The 21,380-nt window shown below is 45.8% G+C and overlaps 1 pseudogene; it reads right to left on the bottom strand.

Annotated features, from left to right (window-relative positions):
• Positions 1–322: 322 nt before the first annotated feature.
• On the bottom strand, positions 323–3,454 carry LOC137504818 (RNA-binding protein with multiple splicing 2-like; annotated as a pseudogene).
• Positions 3,455–21,380: the final 17,926 nt, after the last annotated feature.

Here is a 21,380-nt window from a genome sequence, read left to right as displayed (position 1 = left end):
TCAGTGAATGGGAACTGTGTTCCCATTTACTGATCTGTGTTCTAATGGGCGGTGATGAGAACGCTCCCAGGAGCGCATGCAGGAGTGCACACAATGGTGACATGGCATGGTACGTATATCTATGCCCCTGGAATGTAAACAGTCCTCCTGTGTTGTGTAGATATACTGTCTAGATTTCAATAAGTGGTTAATGAATAACATTGCTTATTTTTAACAATGTTACTTTACAAATTATTAAGAGGCATCTGGAGAAGTAGGTTTTGCATAAACACTCGTCCATTTCTGGTACATCACTTCATGGAGAGGACGAAAAACCCAAAGCTTAGCAGAATTGACGAGACTTCCATCCTTGTTTGGTGGCTTCTAATGGAGGATACCAGTGCAGCTGTGCATGGAGTGCTGCTGCAGCAACGGCAGCTGCAGGATATGTAAAGCTGCATGTGGTATTGCTGGTGCCAACTCTGTAGTGTACAGTGGATAGGGAGACCAGGCATTTGGTGATGCTGGGATAAGTGCAACGCCTGTTAGGTCATATGGATCTTGTGCAGTGAAGTGTGCTCCAAGTGCAGGTTTGTGGGGTTAGGTGTAGCCATTAATTTGTTCTTAGCCATCTTCGTGTTGGTCTTGGCAAACTCTAGCCTTAAAGTCTGTGGGTTTTCTGGGTCAAATCTGATACCATTTAAAGCATTATTGGCAGCTTCAGCCCCAGCTCTACTGTCAAAGGTAACAAAACCTACAGGCTATTTTGAAGTTAACTTGATGAGGGATCCTTCATAACCCTTGAATGGTTGAAAAGAGCAGATAAAGATCTCTGGGTTTAATGTCTATGGGTAGTCCACTTACAAAGAGGGTTTGTACCTTTTATTGTTATTATTGTGTTCAGTGTCTGGCTTTAGGGCCGGTTCACATTACAAACGCGGATGGCCACGCATGTGAAACGCAACGCATATGAACGCACGCCATCCGCATTTGTATGCGTTGCGGGGCTGATCCCATCACTGAAAAGTGAATGGGACAGCCGCGCGTTTTTGCTAAGGGCCCGTTCACACTACACGCGTTTCCAGCCGCGTTTTGGAAACGCGTGCGGGTGGCCCGACACCCACAACATCAGACAGTGCATAGAGTGCACTGTCTGATGTTCACACTGCATGCGTTCCGGACCTGTGCGGTCCTGGAACGCATGCTGCACGCAGATTTAGCAAAAACGCGCAGCTGTCCCATTCACTTTTCAGTGATGGGATCAGCCCCGCAACGCATACAAATGCGGATGACGTGCGTTCGTACGCGTTGCGTTCCACATGCGTGGCCATCCGCGTTTGTAATGTGAACCGGCCCTAAATCTGCGTGCAGCATGCGTTCCCGGACCGCACAGGTCCGGAACGCATGCAGTGTGAACATCAGACAGTGCACTCTATGCACTGTCTGATGTCGTGCGTGTCGGGCCACCCGCACGCGTTTCCAAAACGCGGCTGGAAACGCGTGTAGTGTGAACGGGCCCTTAGAGTAGTCATGGTGTACAAGCCAACATCTGATTCCTCTACAATATTTGGAGTATGTAAATAAACATTTTTGCTGAATATAAATCGACAGCATCTTGTGTCTGCTTCGAGGGGATGAGTCCACTGCTACCTACTCCTTTTTAACAATTTTTAGCTATTTTTATCCTTTTGGCGCCTCTGTTTACCTACATAATACTTGAGTCCACCCTTGGTGGAGGGAATTTGGCCCGTTTTTTCCGACCTACAGAGAGGGACTTCTTAATCCTGAGTGGGCACAGGTCTAATTCTCCCCACCTGCCTATATAGCGGTTGCCTGGATGGTAACCCCTGAGTATTAATTTATACTTACCCATTCATAGCCTCAATTCCAGTATATACTACACCATATCGGGGTCTCTGTGTCTCCCTTTTTATCTTCTTTAGATTCCTCTACAGAGTCCATGGTGGCTGCTGTTGGGGGTCCTCTGTTAGTGAATGTGCCTCTGTCCCTGTGCTGTACACTTGTTCTGGATGAAGTCTGTGGAGTTGGAAAACTTCATCACACACTACAAGAAACTTGATTTCTCTTTCATGTAGGTGATGTAGAAGTGCACAGTGATGGTGCTGAAGGTAGTATGCTGTAGAAAGAGGTGTCTAGGAGTGTGAAGGTGGGAGAGTGTTTGCCCATTGTTTGCCTAAATTAAACTGAAGAGAGGTGCTAAAGAAGAATGGTCAAACTGCAAGACATTTAGTGCATTCTCTCAATTTTTTTTATGTTCAGCAAAGATGAAGCTTACTAATGTGAAAGCAGTCAAACAGGCATTAGATTCTGAGGCTGGTGACAAGATTTGTACAACATGACTAAATTCAAAAATCTGGGCTCATCTCCAATATAGGGTAATTTAATAGAATGGTTAATAAATTGTGTTGTTTGAATTACGCTAGGTACCGTAATTATGCTTATGCTAGGTAAACACCATACAATTTTCTGTTAGATCTTGCACATGAAAGTAATGCAGCCGTAGGTAATTTGTATGCATTTTTCACATGAAAGTAATGTAGTCATAGTTCATTTGTAAGAATTTTGTACATAAAAGTAATGCAGCCAAAGTTCATTAGTATGCATCTAGCACATGAAAGTAATGCAGCCAGAGTTCATTAGTATGCATCTAGCACATGAAAGTAATGCAGCCAGAGTTCATTAGTATGCATCTAGCACATGAAAGTAATGCAGCCAGAGTTCATTAGTATGCATCCAGCACATGAAAGTAATGCAGCCAGAGTTCATTAGAATGCACGGCGCGCCAAAAAATGGGCATGGTTAAGCATAGCGTGGGCGTGGTCATGGGTGGGGCCAAATATACAGTGGAGGAAATCATTATTTGACCCCTCACTGATTTTGTAAGTTTGTCCAATGACAAAGAAAGGAAAAGTCTCAGAACAGTATCATTTCAATGGTAGGTTTATTTTAACAGTGGCAGATAGCACATCAAAAGGAAAATAAAAAAAATAACCTTAAATAAAAGATAGCAACTGATTTGCATTTCATTGAGTGAAATAAGTTTTTGAACCCTCTAACAATAAAAGACTTAATACTTAGTGGAAAAACCCTTGTTTGCAAGCACAGAGGTCAAACGTTTCTTGTAATTGATGACCAAGTTTGCACACATTTTAGGAGGAATGTTGGTCCACTCCTCTTTGCAGATCATCTCTAAATCCCTAAGGTTTCGAGGCTGTCTCTGTGCAACTCTGAGCTTGAGCTCCCTCCGTAGGTTTTCTATTGGATTAAGGTCCGGAGACTGACTAGGCCACTCCATGACCTTAATGTGCTTCTTCTTGAGCCACTCCTTTGTTGCCTTTGCTGTATGTTTTGGATCATTGTCATGCTGGAACATCCATCCACGACCCACTTTCAGTTTCCTGGCAGAGGGAAGGAGGTTGTTGTTCAGGATTTCACGATACATGGCTCCATCCATTTTCCCGTTAATGCGATTAAGTTGTCCTGTGCCCTTAGCAGAAAAACAACCCCAAAGCAAAATGTTTCCACCCCTATGCTTGACGGTGGGGACGGTGTTTTGGGGGTCATAGGCAGCATTTTTCTTCCTCCAAACACAGCGAGTTGAGTTAATGCCAAAGAGCTCTATTTTGGTCTCATCAGACAACAGCACCTTCTCCCAGTCACTCACAGAATCATTCAGGTGTTCATTGGCAAACTTCAGACGGGCCTGCACATGTGCCTTCTTGAGCAGGGGGACCTTGCGAGCCCTGCAGGATTTTAATCCATTGCGGTGTAATGTGTTTCCAATGGTTTTCTTGGTGACTGTGGTCCCTGCTAATTTGAGGTCATTCACTAACTCCTCCCGTGTAGTTCTAGGATGCTTTTTCACCTTTCTCAGAACCATTGACACCCCACGAGGTGAGATCTTGCGTGGAGCCCCAGAGCGAGGTCGATTGATGGTCATTTTGTGCTTCTTCCATTTTTGAACAATCGCACCAACAGTTGTCACCTTCTCTCCCAGCTTCTTGCTAATGGTTTTGTAGCCCATTCCAGCCTTGTGCAGGTCTACAATTTTGTCTCTGACATCCTTGGACAGCTCTTTGGTCTTTCCCATGTTGGAGAGTTTGGAGTCTGCTTGATTGATTGATTCTGTGGACAGGTGTCTTTTATACAGGTGACTAGTTAAGACAGGTATCCTTAATGAGGGTGACTAATTGAGTAGAAGTGTCTAACCACTCTGTGGGAGCCAGAACTCTTAATGGTGCGTACGTTAAAAAGGGGCGCTGGGAAAAAAGGGCGCCGGGTTTTTAACGATAAGCATGGATAACGTTTAAAATTGTATTGTACTGTATTTCGTTTAAAATTAATGTTTTTTTAAAGTTATAAATCATTAAATAATGTGCATTAAATCGGCAATTGTAAAAACGTTAATCTTTCGTTTAAATAGTGAAACGTATAATAACGTTTAAAAAAAAAATTACTAAGTAACCCTCCCTGTACCTACCCCTAACCCCTAGACCCCCCTGTTAGTGCCTAAACCTAAGACCCCCCTGTTGGTGCCTAAACCTAAGACCCCCCTGTTGGTGCCTAAACCTAAGACCCCCCTGTTGGTGCCTGAACCTAAGACCCCCCTGTTGGTGCCTAAACCTAAAACCCCCTGTTGGTGCCTAAACCTAAGACCCCCCTGTTGGTGCCTAAACCTAAGACCCCCCTGTTGGTTTTTTCGTTTAAAAATAATGTAAAAAAAAAAAAGGACTGTTTTTCGTTTAAAAATAATGTTTGGGAAAAAATATTGTACTGTTTTTCGTTTAAAAATAATATTTAAAAATGTATAAATCATTAAATAATGTGTAATCATGAGAAACAGTAATAAAACATTAATTCTCCGGGCGCCGCTTTTAAAACGTTAGTTTTCTCCGGCGCCCTTTTTTCCTATCGGGCGCCCATTAAACGATATTTATTATAGGAGTGAATGGCGGCGCCCGATTTGTCCACTAGCCTCAGGCGCCCGAATTTACTGTTTCCCTTAATGGTTGGTAGGGGTTCAAAAACTTATTTCACTCAATGAAATGCAAATCAGTTGCTATCTTTTATTTAAGGTTATTTTTTCGATTTTCCTTTTGATGTGCTATCTGCCACTGTTAAAATAAACCTACCATTGAAATGATACTGTTCTGAGACTTTTCATTTCTTTGTCATTGGACAAACTTACAAAATCAGTGAGGGGTCAAATAATTATTTCCTCCACTGTACATGGCCTTAACAGTGGTATAAATGGACTGCCAGGGGACGTTTGAGTAGTGTATCCCCAAAAAGTAGATGTAATCTCACAGCATTTCACCAAAAATACACATAATCTGGCAGAGGTTCCCCCAAAATACAGATAATATGGCAGTGGTTCCCCCAAAATAGACAATCTTACAGCAGCAGTTCCCCCAACATACACAATCTGGCAGCGGTTCCCCAAAATACACGTAATCTGGCATCAGCGGTTCCCCAAAAATACAGATCTGACAGCAGTTCCCCCAAAATAGGTACCCCCAGTATAACTAGCCAGGTCTATAGGTGTCCCCAGTATAAGTAGCCATGTGTATAGTTGTCCCCAGAATAGGTGGCCAGATGTAGAGATGTCACCACAATAGGTAGCCAGGTGTATAGATGTCCTTAGATAGGTGGTCAGGTGTATAGATATTCCCAGAATAGGTGGCCAAGTGTATAGATGTCCCCAGAATATGTGCCTAATATATGTAGTCAGGTGTATAGGTATCCCCAGTGTATGTAGTCAGGTGTATAGGTGTCCCCAGTATAAGTAGCCAGGTGTATATGTGCCCAGTAAATGTAGGCAGGGGTACATGTGCCCAGTATATCTAGCCAGGGGTATATGTGCCCAGTATATGTAGTCAGGGGTATATGTGCCCAGTATATGTAGCCAGGGGTATATGTACCTAGTATATGTAGCCAGGGGTATATGTGCCAGTATATGTAGCCAGGGGTATATGTGCCCAGTATATGTAGCCAGGGGTATATGTGCCCAGTATATGTAGCCAGGGGAATATGTGCCAGTATATGTAGCCAGGGGTATATGTGCCAGTATATGTAGCCCGGGGTATATGTGCCCAGTATATGTAGCCAGGGGTATATGTGCCCAGTATATGTAGCCAGGGCTATATGTGCCCAGTATATGTAGCCAGGTGTATATGTGCCTGATATATGTAACCAGGTGTATATGTGCCCAGTATATGTAGCCAGGTGTATATGTGCCCAGTATATGTAGCCAGGTGTATATGTGCCCAGTATATGTAGCCAGGTGTATAGGTGTCCCCCCAGCTGGAGGGGAGCAGCGCAGTGGAGAGGAGCATTGTGCACAGCGTGGGGAAGGGCGGACGTTGTTCGTGCAGCTAGTCTGGTCTATTGAAGACCAGAGCAGCGGCACGCACAGCGTCCACCCGGAACACTGGAGGAGGTAAGTCCCGCCCACTGATGCCGCTGCCAGCCACCGCCGCCAGCCACCGCCGCAATGTTATGGAGGGGAGAGCCAGGGAGAGGAGCCCCAAGGTGAGGGAAGGGGGGGAAACATCCGCCCTTCCCCACGCTGTGCACAATGCTCCTCCCCACTGCGCTGCTCCCCTCCAGGGTGCTAGGGGGGATGGCGTCCACTTTCCAAAAAAAGTGAGTGGACGTCGTCCCCCCGCGTTCACACAGGACTCGACCCCTGCATCTAGCACATGAAAGTAATGCAGCCAGAGTTCATTAGTATGCATCTATATGTATGTGTGCAAAAGGTGTTTAAAGGCTGTGTGATCAGTTGGGATGATCAACGAGATGCAAATACTTCTGAAATTATGCACATTTTTATGCAAATATATGCATCTTGAAAAATGACCAATCAATTTAAACCTGGGTTTAAATTGACTGGTCCATTTTCAAACTGCATGCATTTGCATACAAATGTGTATACATTTGCATCAACTCGAAACAATTTGCATATATGTGATCATCCCTAGTGATCAGGGGTGTAACTAGAAATTAAATCACTGGGCCTCTCTGCAAAAATTTGATTGCCCCTCCCCCCCTTTCTGCACAGGTAAACTGAGAGCCATTGTTATTTAATTGGTTAGTGCACACTTGAATGTGTTTTCCCAATGCAGATAAAAACAGACAGCAGTGAAGCACTGCATGCATTTTCTCTACCAATTACATTAGCTTCTGTGATAAATGTGCATGTTTTCACTGATACAGACACATACAGTATGTTGTACAGAAAATGCATACAAAAAAGACAGACAAGTGTGCTCCCATCCTCAGCTTATTACACTCACTCTGTCCATCTCTGATAGATCAGAACTGGCTCTGCAGACTTCTCCAGCATCACTACAGTACAGAGCACTTGGGGAGGGGTAGAGAGATTGGGGGCTGGGCGCTGTACAGGAGAGCTTGCTGCACACTGAATAGGGACCGTCTACAAATCTTTGTCTGCAAAACTATGTATGATTCCTTATCAGTGGCTGAGCAGACACAGTCATTAGAACAATTATGCATGGAATAGAAAGCTTTTTCTCTCTGTGCCCTGACTTCTTAAGCATCACCACAGCACACAGCTCTTGGTGAGGGGTAGAAAGGCTGGTAGAACCAGGGCCGAGCCTGGGCGGGTGCTGCGGGTGCAAGGCACCCAGGCGCCTGCCTCTGAGAGGCGCCGCCCGGCCGCCGCTCTCCCCCTGTGGCCGAAGCTTGCTCGCTCTCTCTAGCCGCCGGTGTTAGACCTCGATCAGGTGGGCGGGCGCTAGGACCTAGCACGCCGCACTGATATGCGGAAGTGACATCACTTCCGCATATAGAGCGGGTGCGTCCAGCGCCCTCTCACTGGTCGGGTCGCCCGCTGATTGAGGTCTGAAGCTGCGGAAAGGTGAGGGGGGAGCTGCGGCGGCAGCGGCGGCGGTGGTGGCGGCTAGAGGGGAGCGGAGCGGAGCGGAGCGCAGCGCTCCTGTCACTAACTACCTAAACGGGGACCCTATACCCCCTGGCTACCTAGACTGGGCACATATACCCCCCTGGCTACCTAGACTGGGCACATGGCTACCTAGACTGGGCACATATACCCCCTGGCTACCTAGACTGGGCACATGGCTACCTAGACTGGGCACATATACCCCCCTGGCTACCTAGACTGGGCACATGGCTACCTAGACTGGGCACATATACCCCCCTGGCTACCTAGACTGGGCACATGGCTACCTAGACTGGGCACATATACCCCCCTGGCTACCTAGACTGGGCACATGGCTACCTAGACTGGGCACATATACCCCCCTGGCTACCTAGACTGGGCACATGGCTACCTAGACTGGGCACATATACCCCCCTGGCTACCTAGACTGGGCACATATACCCCCTGGCTACCTAGACTGGGCACATATACCCCCTGGCTACCTAGACTGGGCACATATACCCCCTGGCTACCTAGACTGGGCACATATACCCCCTGGCTACCTAGACTGGGCACATATACCCCCTGGCTACATATGCTGGGCACATATACCCCCTGGCTACATATGCTGGGCACATATACCCCCTGGCTACCTAGACTGGGCACATATACCCCCTGGCTACCTAGACTGGGCACATATACCCCCTGGCTACCTAGACTGGGCACATATACCCCCTGGCTACATATGCTGGGCACATATACCCCCTGGCTACATATGCTGGGCACATATACCCCCTGGCTACATATGCTGGGCACATATACCCCCTGGCTACATATGCTGGGCACATATACCCCCTGGCTACATATGCTGGGCACATATACCCCCTGGCTACATATGCTGGGCACATATACCCCCTGGCTACATATGCTGGGCACATATACCCCTGCCTTCATATGCTGGGACATATACCCCTGCTTACATATACTGGGGACATATATCCCTGGCTATATATTCTGGGGACACTGGCTGTTTGTCATTATGTGCATTTACTGGTGAAAATCTGTCTCTTATTATGTGCATTTGCTGGTGAAAAGCTGTCTCTTCTGTGCATTTGCTGGTGAAAAGCTGTCTCTTCTGTGCATTTGCTGGTGAAAAGCTGTCTCTTCTGTGCATTTGCTGGTGAAAAGCTGTCTCTTCTGTGCATTTGCTGGTGAAAAGCTGTCTCTTCTGTGCATTTGCTGGTGAAAAGCTGTCTCTTCTGTGCATTTGCTGGTGAAAAGCTGTCTCTTCTGTGCATTTGCTGGTGAAGAGCGGTCTCTTGTTATGTGCACTTACTGGTGAAAAGCGGTCTCTTGTTATGTGCATTTACTGGTGAAAAGCGGTCTCTTGTTATGTGCATTTACATGGGGAAAAGCGGTCTCTTGTTATGTGCATTTACATGGGGAAAAGCGGTCTCTTGTTATGTGCATTTACATGGGGAAAAGCGGTCTCTTATGTGCATTTACTGGTGAAAAGCGGTCTCTTGTTATGTGCATTTACATGGGGAAAAGCGGTCTCTTGTTATGTGCATTTACATGGGGAAAAGCGGTCTCTTATGTGCATTTACTGGTGAAAAGCGGTCTCTTGTTATGTGCATTTACTGGTGAAAAGCGGTCTCTTGTTATGTGCATTTACATGGGGAAAAGCTGTCTCTTATGTGCATTTAGTGGGGGAATTTTGTCAGTAAAAATAATCTTTTGTCAGTAAATTTTTAGGTATTTGTCAGTAAAAATAACGTGAAAGGGTGGCAACACTGGCAGGCTGCGTGGCACAACGGGAAAGATACAGGCAGCCCACCTTGGGCATGGCAGGGGGGAGGAGCCGACGTCAGTGAACGAGAGTAGGGTGGCGGCAGGCAGCCATAAATACGCAGTGTGTGACTGCGTCGCACTCGCAGAGCCTCTCAGCCTGAGTCAGTCCAGAGACTAGCAGACTCGCAGGAAGCCAAAGCCAGCCAGGAGCAAGCCCATGGAAGAGGGGTAGGAATGGGGTATCACATGCATGCGTAAAGAGGTGGAAGGTGTGGGTGTGATTAGGCAGGACATGGGTGTGGTTATGTGGTTGGGCGCGGTTAATTTAACCACTCCCATAGGCGCCAGAGGAAATCTTGCACCCAGGTGCCAGGCACCCCAGGCTCACCCCTGGGTAGAACAACGCTATACCTAGGACCCTGCTGAACACTGAATAGGGACTGTCTACAAGTCTTTGTCTGTAAAAGTTTGTATAAATCCTTATCAGTGGCTAAGCAGATGCAGTCATTAGAACAATTGTGCCGAGAGCAGAAAGTTTTCTCTCTCCTTGCCCTTAGTTGTCAGTCTCAGACTCTCAGGACTGGGCTCCCTGTGGCTTCTGGGCCACTCTGCGGCTGCATCCCTTGCATGGTCTATTGTTACGCCTCTGTGCATGATTTGTATTGTATTTCATTTAAGAGCAGGGATTTTATAAAAACCTGGCATGTCTTTGTTTAAAATTTTATACATTTTTTTTTAAATATATGTAGGTAAAGTCACATTGCTTAGACGATAACACCAGAAAGCACAGATTGCTTTGAAAATGAAAATGTATACATGTGCTATTAGACCATATTATCTAGAGAGTGCCTATCATGATTCAAGAGAAATCACTTTATCTATCAAAATCCTGTGTCCAGTAAGTTCAAAGAGGGAGAACAGACATCTGTACTAAAGCAGAGACGTAGGACTGAATGCGGAGTCTGTGAAATGCCTGGACATAAATCTATGCATAAATCGGTTATATACGTACTGTGACGCCATAAACGCTCCTGTGTTTTCCATTTTACGCAGGTGTCTGTTCTCTATTATAAACCTTACTGGACACAGAATTCCAGTAATAGAAATAAATTTCTTCTATGTCCAGAGTAGAAAATGAAGTTTCACAGTTTGATAGAATTAACACAATGAATACCCTCAGCATTTGCTGTCACATTTTACTTTGCCCGGCGACTGAGGCTTTTTGCCTTCCCCTACCTAAACCTGGTTTTCTACCTCTCCACTGATTAGACAACACTACTAATGTTATGCCATAGAGCTGCTGCTTTTTTGGCTACCTCATGAATGATACATGCTTGACTTTTGTTGTGATCAGTGTGGTGGCAAAAGGAGATATGTGTGTATTAGCAGCACCTCCAGTCAGAATATGGTACTGTGATTTAGAATATTAGGGTAAGGAGCTTAACCATTTCAGCCGGCGGGTATTTTTGCACTTTATGCATCTGAGCAATTTTCACCTCCCATTCAGTCGCCAATAACTTTTTTTTTCATTGACCAAAAGTTTTATTGAAATATAAAACAGGGATGATACAGAGAATACAATATACAAATGTTGAGCAGAATTAGGCAACAGGTAAGTGGTACAAATGGTGTACAGGAAGTATCTATACAGCAGTGTCATTATCTCTGTAACCTCATAAGGAGAGCAGGAAAGGAGGGGGAGAGTGGGGAAGAGGATAGGGAAATCAGGAAGGAAGATTTCGTTTTGTTGGCATCCAAAGGTGGGTGTAGGCATGGAAGGAGAGGGGAAGGGGTAGGGGGGGAGGTAAGGAGAGGAGTATCCGAGTAAATAGATACTATGATAGGAAACAAGGGCAAACAACAGCATAAACATTGTAATTTGGACATTGTTAACTGCCTGGATTTTCAATCCAGCGATCCCATATTTTGTTGAATTTCGAAGGGCAGCCTGTATGGTGGTATATTAGTTTTTTAAGGGGTAGGGAATTTTTGATTCTATTGCGCCAGTCAGCATATGTAGGAGGGGTTGGGGAGAGCCATCTGAGTGCTATGCATTGTTTAAGCATAAAGGTGGTTTCTATCAAAAAGGTTTTATCGAATTTATTAATGTCTTCGTCGTAGATGTTTAATATACAGCTCTTAATGTCTAGGGCAATTGGTGATCCCATTACATCATGGAGGAAGTCAATCACCTGCTTCCATAGGTCGGCTATTGGAGGACACTGCCACAGGAGATGCATAAAAGTGGGGTTAAAGGCGCTGCATTTGGGGCAGTGGTTAGAGTTGTTGGGGTTAAATTTAGATATTCTACTAGGGGTAAGGTAACTTTGGTGGGTAATGTACAATTGTGTGAGGCGATCTTTAATACATGGGGATACTTGCTTGACGGCTAAGAGGCTATCTTCCCATTCCTCTTCGTCTATTTGAGTTCCCTGTTGTATCCATTTATTTCTGGATTGTTCTACCACTGGGATAACCAGATGTTCTGATAGTATAGAGTAGAGAGCACCAATATGGTAAGTTAGTGGTCAATCTTTGATGGCTTCCATAATAAGGGAAGTGCCTGTTAGTGGGAGACCTGAGGGAAATTGAGCCAGCATAGCATGTTGTAATTGGAAGTACATATACTGGAAGTGGCAAGGGAGGGAGAATTTAACAGATAGAGTTTCAAAGGGAAGAAGGCGTTTGTTTTGGAGAATTTGGCCAAGATATTGTATGCCTTTGTCTGACCAACGTGAGGTGTTAGTGAGCTTAAGTAGTTCTGGTAGTTTGGGGTTCCGCCATAGGGGCGTGAAATATTCCCATACAGATGAGGGGATTATTTTGTTAACTTCATGCCAGGTGCGTGTGGCTTGGATCAGAATAGTGTTGGTAGGGTCTTTTTGTGTAAGAGTGCCTTTAAGGAGGGCAAATGGTAGATTATTTGCATGTCCTGTGGCAGAGAACTCCAACAGTTCAGGGGATTGTAGTGAATTGGATATAAACCAGTGGGAAATTTGTTCCAATTGGGATTCCAGGTAATATAGGAAGGGAGAGGGTAGAGCTACACCTCCCAGCGCAGTGGGACATTGTAGTGTTGTGTATTTGAGCTTAGCTCGAGATTTGTTCCAAACTATAGAGAGCATCAGGGATCTAAGTTGTTTAAAGAAGGCCGCGGGCAAGTGTATGGGAGAGTTATGTAGTATGTACAGGATTTTGGGCATTAGTCGCCAATAACTTTAGCACTAATTATCACAACGAATTGATCTATAGCTTGTTTTTTCCGCCACCAATTAGGCTTTCTTTAGGTGGTAAATTTTGCTAAGAATTATTTTTTCCTAAATGCATTTTCACAGGAATATTAAGAAAAAAAATGCATTATTTCTCAGTTTTCGGCCATTATAGCTTTCAAATATTACATGCTACCATAATTAAAACCTATGTATTTGCTCATTTGTCCCGATTATTACACCATTTCAATTATGTCCCTATCACAATGTATGGCGCCAATATTTTATTTGGAAATAAAGGTGCATTTTTTTCAGTTTTACGTCCATCACTATTTACAAGCTTATGATTTAAATATTTTTAAGCCTTGGAAGCGAAGTGCTCACTTCCAGGAAGCATATGGAGGACTGGAAACTTTTCTTTTTTTAGAAAGGCCACGGCCTCTGATAAGAAGCCGTCGGTTTTTCTGCCGGGGACTTAGATCAATTGATCTCCGGGCTAACAGGGGCGGCATCAGCGTGCGCGATCGCTCGCAATTGCACAGCAGCCGCCTGGACGTGACAATCACATCCTGGAGGCAGGAATGGTTAATCCTTATACCTTGATTTCCTGTACTCCCATATAATATGTAATTTTGCCTTCTTAACAGAACAGAAGGTATTTGTGATAATTCAGCTGTAGGTAAGCAGCTGTGGTTCCATCACTCCCAAAATGCAAATCATCTCTTTCTGTCCCAGGAAGCAAGGCTGCACACCCAGAACCGCTGGTGTATAGATAGCCTGTAGCTAAAAAAATGTACAGAGCCACACCAATCCAACATATACGTGATCTTCTCAAAAAATTAGCATATTGTGATAAAGTTCATTATTTTCTGTAATGTACTGATAAACATTAGACTTTCATATATTTTAGATTCAAATACTCACAACTGAAGTAGTTCAAGCCTTTTATTGTTTTAATATTGATGATTATGGCATACAGCTCATGAAAACCCAAATTTCCTATGTCAAACAATTAGCATATTTCATCCGACCAATAAAAGAAAAGTGTTTTTAAAACAAAAAAAGTCAACCTTCAAATAATTATGTTCAGTTATACACTCAATACTTGGTCGGGAATCCTTATGCAGAAATGACTGCTTCAATGCGGCGTGGCATGGAGGCAATCAGCCTGTGGCACTGCTCAGGTGTTATGGAGGCCCAGGATGCTTCGATAGCGGCCTTAAGCTCATCCAGAGTGTTGGGTCTTGCGTCTCTCAACTTTCTCTTCACAATATCCCACAGATTCTCTATGGGGTTTAGGGCAGGAGAGTTGGCAGGCCACTTGAGCAAAGTAATACCATGGTCAGTAAACCATTTACCAGTGGTTTGGGCACTGTGAGCAGGTGTCAGGTCATGCTAAAAAATGAAATCTTCATCTCCATAAAGCATCCCCCTCACTGCATCCTGCAAGGGCGCAGCATGAGGGGAAAGCTTGGTGGCACGTCAGTGGGGAGGCCCCCCCTCCCTCACCTCGGGCTCTCCCCTCTGCGATCTCCCTTCCAGCATTAAACAAAGATTGTATGCAGGAGGAGGCGGCGGGGCAGCGGCGGCAGATACATACCTTCCGTGCGCTCCAGCGCGGATGGTTCTCCCTCTAGTGTCTGACGCGACTTCCTGTTTACAATCTTTCTTTAATGCTGGAGGGGCGAGCGCAGAGGGGAGAGCCCGAGGTGAGGGAGAGGGGGGCCCTTCCCCCCTCCCCACCGACGTGCCACCAAGCTCTCCCCTCATGCTGCGACCCCTCCAGCCCTCTAAAACGGACCTGAGTGGGCCCGGGGGGAAGGGGAGGGGCAGCCTAACCTGGGAGTCCCTGTTACTCACTACTTAACTGGGGGGCGCCTGTCACTCACTACTTAACTGGGGGGCGCCTGTCACTCACAACCTAACCTGGGGGTCCCTGTCACTCACAACCTAACCTGGGGGTCCCTGTCACTCACAACCTAACCTGGGGGGCGCCTGTCACTCACTACTTAACTGGGGGGCGCCTGTCACTCACGACCTAACCTGGGAGTCCCTGTCACTCACAACCTAACCTGGGGGGCGCCTGCCACTCACTACTTAACTGGGGGGCGCCTGTCACTCACAACCTAACCTGGGGGTCCCTGTCACTCACAACCTAACCTGGGAGGCGCCTGTCACTCACTACTTAACTGGGGGGTGCCTGTCACTCACAACCTAACCTGGGGGTCCCTGTCACTCACAACCTAAGCTGGGGGCACCTGTCACTCACTACTTAACTGGGGGGCGCCTGTCACTCACAATCTAACCTGGGGGTCCCTGTCACTCACAACCTAACCTGGAGGTCCCTGTCAGTCACTTCCTAACTGGGGGTCACCTGTCACTACTTACACTGGGGGTAACCTGTCACTACTTACACTGGGGGGCTCCTGTCACTGCCTGAACTGGGGGGGGCTCCTGTCACTACCTGAACTGGTGGGGCTCCTGTCACTACCTAAACTTGGGGACTCCTGGTGCTACCTTAACTAGGGAGCACCTGTCACTACCTAAACTATCCAGGCCAGCCAGCCTAGCATCACCACCAGCCAACCAGCCCAGAATCACTGTCAAAAAGGCCACAGCATCACCACCAGTCAGGCCAGCATTTACTTCAACCAGCCAAGCACAGCCCAGCATCACCGCCAGCCAACCCAGCCACAGCATCACCGCCAACCCAGCCACAGCATCGGCCACAGCATCACCGCCAGCCAACCCGGCCACAGCATCACCGCCAGCCAGGCCACAGCATTTCTGCCAGGCCTTTCAGCCCACACATCATCCCCAATCCAGCCAAAAACAGTATTGCCAGGCACAGCAGCCAGTACAGGAGAATTCAGAAGCCAGGTGAGAGGTGTCTACCATATTAAGGGGGCATTCTGCCTATTTATGTGAAATGCTGTCTATTTATGTGCCTCATGATTGCTGAATTTGTCTTGTTGGGGGCCTCAGGATTGCTGAATTTGTCTTGTTGGGGGCCTCACGATTGCTGAATTTGCCATGTTGAGGGCCTCATTTATGCTGAATTTGTCTTGATGGGGGCCTCATGATTGCTGAATTTGTCTTGTTGGGGGTCACATGATTGCTGAATTTGTCTTGTTGGGGGCGTCATGATTTGTTGTGGGCCTCATGATTGCTGAATTTGTCTTGTTGGGGGCCTCACGATTGCTGAATTTGTCATGTTGGGGGCCTCATTTTTGCTGAATTTGTCTTGATAGTGGCCTCATGATTGTTGGTTTTTTTTTTTACTTTTTAAAATAGAAAATAAAACTGGGAGGTTGTACAAAATGAATTTATTTTTCAGAAGTAGAATGGATAAAATTGTTTATCTTCACCGTTTATTTTCAACTTGGATTTTCCATAATGTTCATGTATGAGTTAAAATGTTTGTACAGTATTTAGGTTAAATTGCTGTTGCCACAAGGGGGCCCAGTGATTTCTAGTTACGCCCCTGACTACTACCTAAACTGGGGACACCTATAGACCTGGCTACTTATACTGTACTTAGAGGGGTGTGGGAATGTTGGAGTGGAGGGTCCTGGAGGAATGTTTGGGTGGGAGGTCCGAGGTCCGTGGGGTTGGAAGGTCGTGGGGGGGGGGGGGGGGCATACATTTTTTTTGCTATGGGGCCCAGTCATTTCTAGCTATGCCCCTGGCATCCTGGCTACTTTTACCCCCTCCCTGCATCCTGTCTACCTATATCCCATTCCCTCCCTGTCCACCTGGCTACTTTTACCCCTGCTCCCTGGATGGCTACCTATATCTACTATACCAGCCTAGGAAACACCTACCTATGCCTAGTTACCTGCGGGGGCACCTACTTACTATGCCTACCTGCCTATACTGTGACACCTACCTATGCCTAGCTACCTACTGGAGCACCTACCTACAGTATGCTATGCCTAGCTAGTAGCTACCTATACTGGGACACCTACCTATACCTAGCTAGCTACCTACTGGGGCACCTACCTATGCTATGCCTAGCTAGTACAGTAGCTACCTATTACTGGGATCCCTACCTATGCCTAGCTACCTATTGGGACATCTACCTATGCTTGGCTACCTATACTGGGACACCTTCCTATGCTATGCCTAGCTACCTTTTCTGGGACACCTACCTATTACACTCCTCCCCACTCAGTGTCTGTCACCCTCCTTCACACCCCATTAGTATGACCCACCTCCCGACCCAGTCAGTGTCACCCTCTCCCCACCTAGTGTCATACTCCTCCCCACCCAGTGTCAACCTCCTCCCCTTCCAGTCAATGCCACCCTCCTTCCGTCCAGTGTCACCCTCTCAGCCGCAGAGTAGGGTGTCACTCTCCCACCCTACTCTGCTGCTCCATCCCACCAGCACCCAGTGGGCCAGAACATTTAATTAAATTATGTTGAAGGTAACATTTGCTGCATTTTTATATGTGTATGTGCATTTTTCATGTGTGGGGGGTAATGTTTACTAAATTTTAACACGTGTGGGAGGTAAATTTTTCCTAATTTCGCATTTGCTGCATTTCATATGTGAAAAGTAACGTTTGCCTCATTCCATGTGTTGGGGAAATAATTTGCTGCATTTCTTTTGTCGGAAGTAGGGGTTGTTGCATATCATGTGTCGGAAGTAGGGGTTTTTGCATATCGTGTCGGAAGTAGGGGTTTTTGAATATCATGTTTGAGAAGTAGGGGTTCTTGCATTTCATGTGTCGGAGGTAACGGTTTTTGCAGTTTATGTGTCAGAGGTAGTGGTTGCTGCATTTATTACTTGATGGTCATAATTGGCTACATTTGCTGCTTTGGGATTATTGTTGCAGCATTTGACATTCTGTTGTCGTTTCATGATCACTAAATGTTATGCTAATAAATAGCATCAGTATCTGCTGATATATCATCTGCACATCCATGATGCAAATCTTCAGTTTCACCACATCATGGCAGAAACACTGCTCTCCTTATGTGTTTATGGAATGATGTCTAATTACCCTTAGGCTCCCTGCATGCAATTCCGATTGTTAATCATTTTTTACATGCGATTCTGATTTTTAATCGTTACTGCATGCTGCGTTTTTTCAGCGTTTTTCTGTTGATTGCATTCAGGGAAAATCGGAATCGCAAATTGGATTTGCAGTGTGCAGGGAGCCTAAATGTTGTGTGAGGAAACTCAGACCTGCAGCCTCACTGTTATGCATTACATTACAGCTAGCCACACCCACATGATGTCATGACTACGCCCATTTTTGCCACTGCGGGGGGCGCATTTGGGCAGCTCAGCCTCTGCGTGCTGTTACACAAGTGCAGTGAAAGGTATGCACAGACTAGTATTACAAATGTATTGCATCAACAAGAAAAACATCCGTGGGCACCAGATACGGAAGCTTCATTTATTCCAGGAGTTTACACACACAGACATTTGCAGATGTAAGTTCATGTATACATCACCGCTCCAAAGTAGCTGGCAGAAGACAGAGATGGTAGGTCGTCGACAATTGTTTCGCGCTAACCAGCGCTTTTTCATAGACAGGACTCCATGGCGGGGAGAAGCTCGCCGCCATTCCCTCTCCTCGGCGTTATAAAGGCAACGCCGAGCCTTCCTCCAATCCTCTGGCCCGCCCCCCCATCACGTTTCCCATACGGAAGGCGGAAGTGCGTCGGCGCTCCATGATGGAGCGCAGCGCTCAACCTACCTCACTTCCGGACTCTGAGCTGCGCCGGCGCACACTCACCTCAAAGCGAGGCGAGGTGCGTTACCAGGGCAACATGTCAAATAGACGGAAGTCCCACCGGAGGCTTAAAGGAAACAAGCTGCCAGTGCTGGGACTTTATAGTGTCCTAAAAAAATGGGAAATAAAGGTGAATGTCGGGGAAGACCAGACTGACTGGAGCAGAGGCTGCCAAGGTACATTATCATTGTGCTAATAAGGACTATTTCAATTCAAATTGATATGATTGCAAAAATACAGAGGAAGGAAAGATACCCACAGACACCAGCCAAAAGGGGCAGTATAGTGATTGAAGTATTACCACGAAACTAGTGTAATAAAGAGAGGTGAAGGAGAGACACAGGAATAAACCCTCCGTCCAAAGGGACAATTTCATCTATAATCTTCCAAAAATACACTCAATTCATTCCGGTCATTAAAACCACAAGGGCCCTCCGCATTTGTTCTAGAAATTAGTAAAGATTCCCTCTGGGATAGCAATCTTTTCCTATCTCCTCCACGTCGGGGGATCCTAACCAATTCTAGACCCACAATTCTTAAGACATCTGCGTTTCCATCATGGAACTCTCTAACGTGACCAATCAGCCTTTGTGCACCGACTCCATTTTTAATTGATCGGCGGTGTTCGACCAATCTTTCTCGTACAGGTCGGGTAGTTTTTCCTATATAGAAATAGGAGCAAGGACAGAAAATCCCATAAACAACAAAGTCTGTCCTGCATGTGATAAAATCCTTAATTTGGTGCACATATCCACCCAAATTGATACAATTTGATCTGATCATGTATTCACAAGTTGGACAATATTTGCAGGGAAAAGATCCCTTAACGGGATTTTGGCCTAACCACGTCGTTGGATTTTTTTGGATATATTCGCTTTGTGTAATCATAGATCCAACTGTAGGACCTCGTCTAAAGGAGATTAAGGGACCCCCTAACACTCTTGGAGTAATTCCATCATCCCTCTCTACCATTTGCCAATTACGAGAGATTATCTCTTTGATTTTCCCTGACATAGGGGAATAATCAAAGGTAAAAATAAACTTGTCAGGTTCCTCCTGTTTCGGGTTCTGCCTACTGATGAGAGTGGACCTATCCAGTTGACGTACCCTTTCGAATGACTCATCCACTTTAACGGGATCATACCCACGATTAAGGAATCTTTGGCGCATCTCTCTGGACTGGGATTCGAAATCTCTATTATTTGAATTGTTTCTTTTTAAACGCAAAAATTGACTATACGGAAGGGATTTTTTGACATGATCAGGGTGATAACTGTTATTATGCAGGAGAGAGTTTGTTGCAGTGGCCTTCCGAAAGCCCTTTGTGATTACTCTATCACCCGACACCTCTATTGTTAGATCCAGAAAAGAAATACCGTTTCCTCCCCACTCTCCAGTGAATTGCATATTCATGTCATTATTTTGCAGATACGACAGAAATTGATCAAATTTTTCTCTAGTGGATCCCCAAACGACAAGCACATCGTCCACATACCTGGACCATGCCCTCAGGTCACATCTATAGGGATTTCTTTCCCCATAGATGTATATATCTTCCCATTTAGACAGAAATAAATTTGCAAATGTGGGGGCCACCGACGTTCCCATCGCGGTTCCTGATATCTGACGAAACCACTCCCCGCCAAATCTGAATGTGTTATTTTCAAGGACGAAATTTAAACACCGACATAAAAACTCACTTTCCAGGAGGTCACGATGTCCCGTTTCAATGAGAATGTCGAAAATCAGACTGACACCCAATCGATGCGGTATCCCATTGTATAGGCTAACCACATCGATGGTTGCCAGCTGATCACCGTTCGACCATCCCATTTCTTCCACCTTTTGTAACACATGGGATGTATCTTTAAGATACGATGGAATCTGGAGGAGAAGTGGTCTAAGGGCATGGTCAAGGTATCTGGAGAGGGGCTCAGTGACTGAGCCCCTCCCAGAGACGATGGGCCTGCCGGGAGGATCCACCAGGGATTTGTGCACCTTTGGGAGAAAATAAATAACCGTTTTTTTAGGAAAATCTGGAAGTAAATCATTACCAAGCTTACCGCTTAGGAAGCCAGCTTGCACTCCACTGCGCAGCAGGGAGCGAAGTTTACCTTGAATCATTAAGGTGGGGTCAGATTTTAACCTAACATAGGTCGAGGAATCAACAAGCTGTCGTCTAGCCTCTTTAACATATTTTGCCGTTGATTGCACAACAATATTGCCCCCCTTATCCGCCTTTTTAATTGTCAAGTCTTGACGATTTTTTAACCATTTTATGGCTCTCCACTCATTTGGGGTAAGATTCTTATCGTCACGAGGGTAAAATAAAGCTTTTGTTTCCCTCAACACTTGACGTTGAAATAGATCAATCGCTGATCCTTGTAAAGGCGGATAAGGGGTAGTAGATCTACATGCAACAAAGGGTTTCTCTGCACCAGTTACTACTTCCGAAGTTTGATCTTTCCCGGTGTTACCCTCCTCAAAGAGTTCCTGCAAGACCATTAATGGTATCTCATCTTCAGGTTGCAGAATAGGCAAAAAGCCAAGTGAGCCTATTGATGGCTTAGGTGGCTCATGAGGCTTGTTGCCAAACATACGGTAGATATTCATCTTGCGTATACTTTTATACAGGTCTATCTCAAATTTAGTGTAATCAAAAGTCCCTGTAACCACAAAGTTCAATCCTTTCTCCAATACTCGAACAACTCTTTGAGGAGGGTAACACCTGGAAAG

Source organism: Hyperolius riggenbachi, chromosome 4, assembly GCF_040937935.1.
Source record: "Hyperolius riggenbachi isolate aHypRig1 chromosome 4, aHypRig1.pri, whole genome shotgun sequence".
NCBI lineage: Eukaryota > Metazoa > Chordata > Amphibia > Anura > Hyperoliidae > Hyperolius > Hyperolius riggenbachi.
The sequence above is the reverse complement of the archived record's forward strand: the minus strand, read 5'-3'. Positions and strand labels throughout refer to the sequence as shown.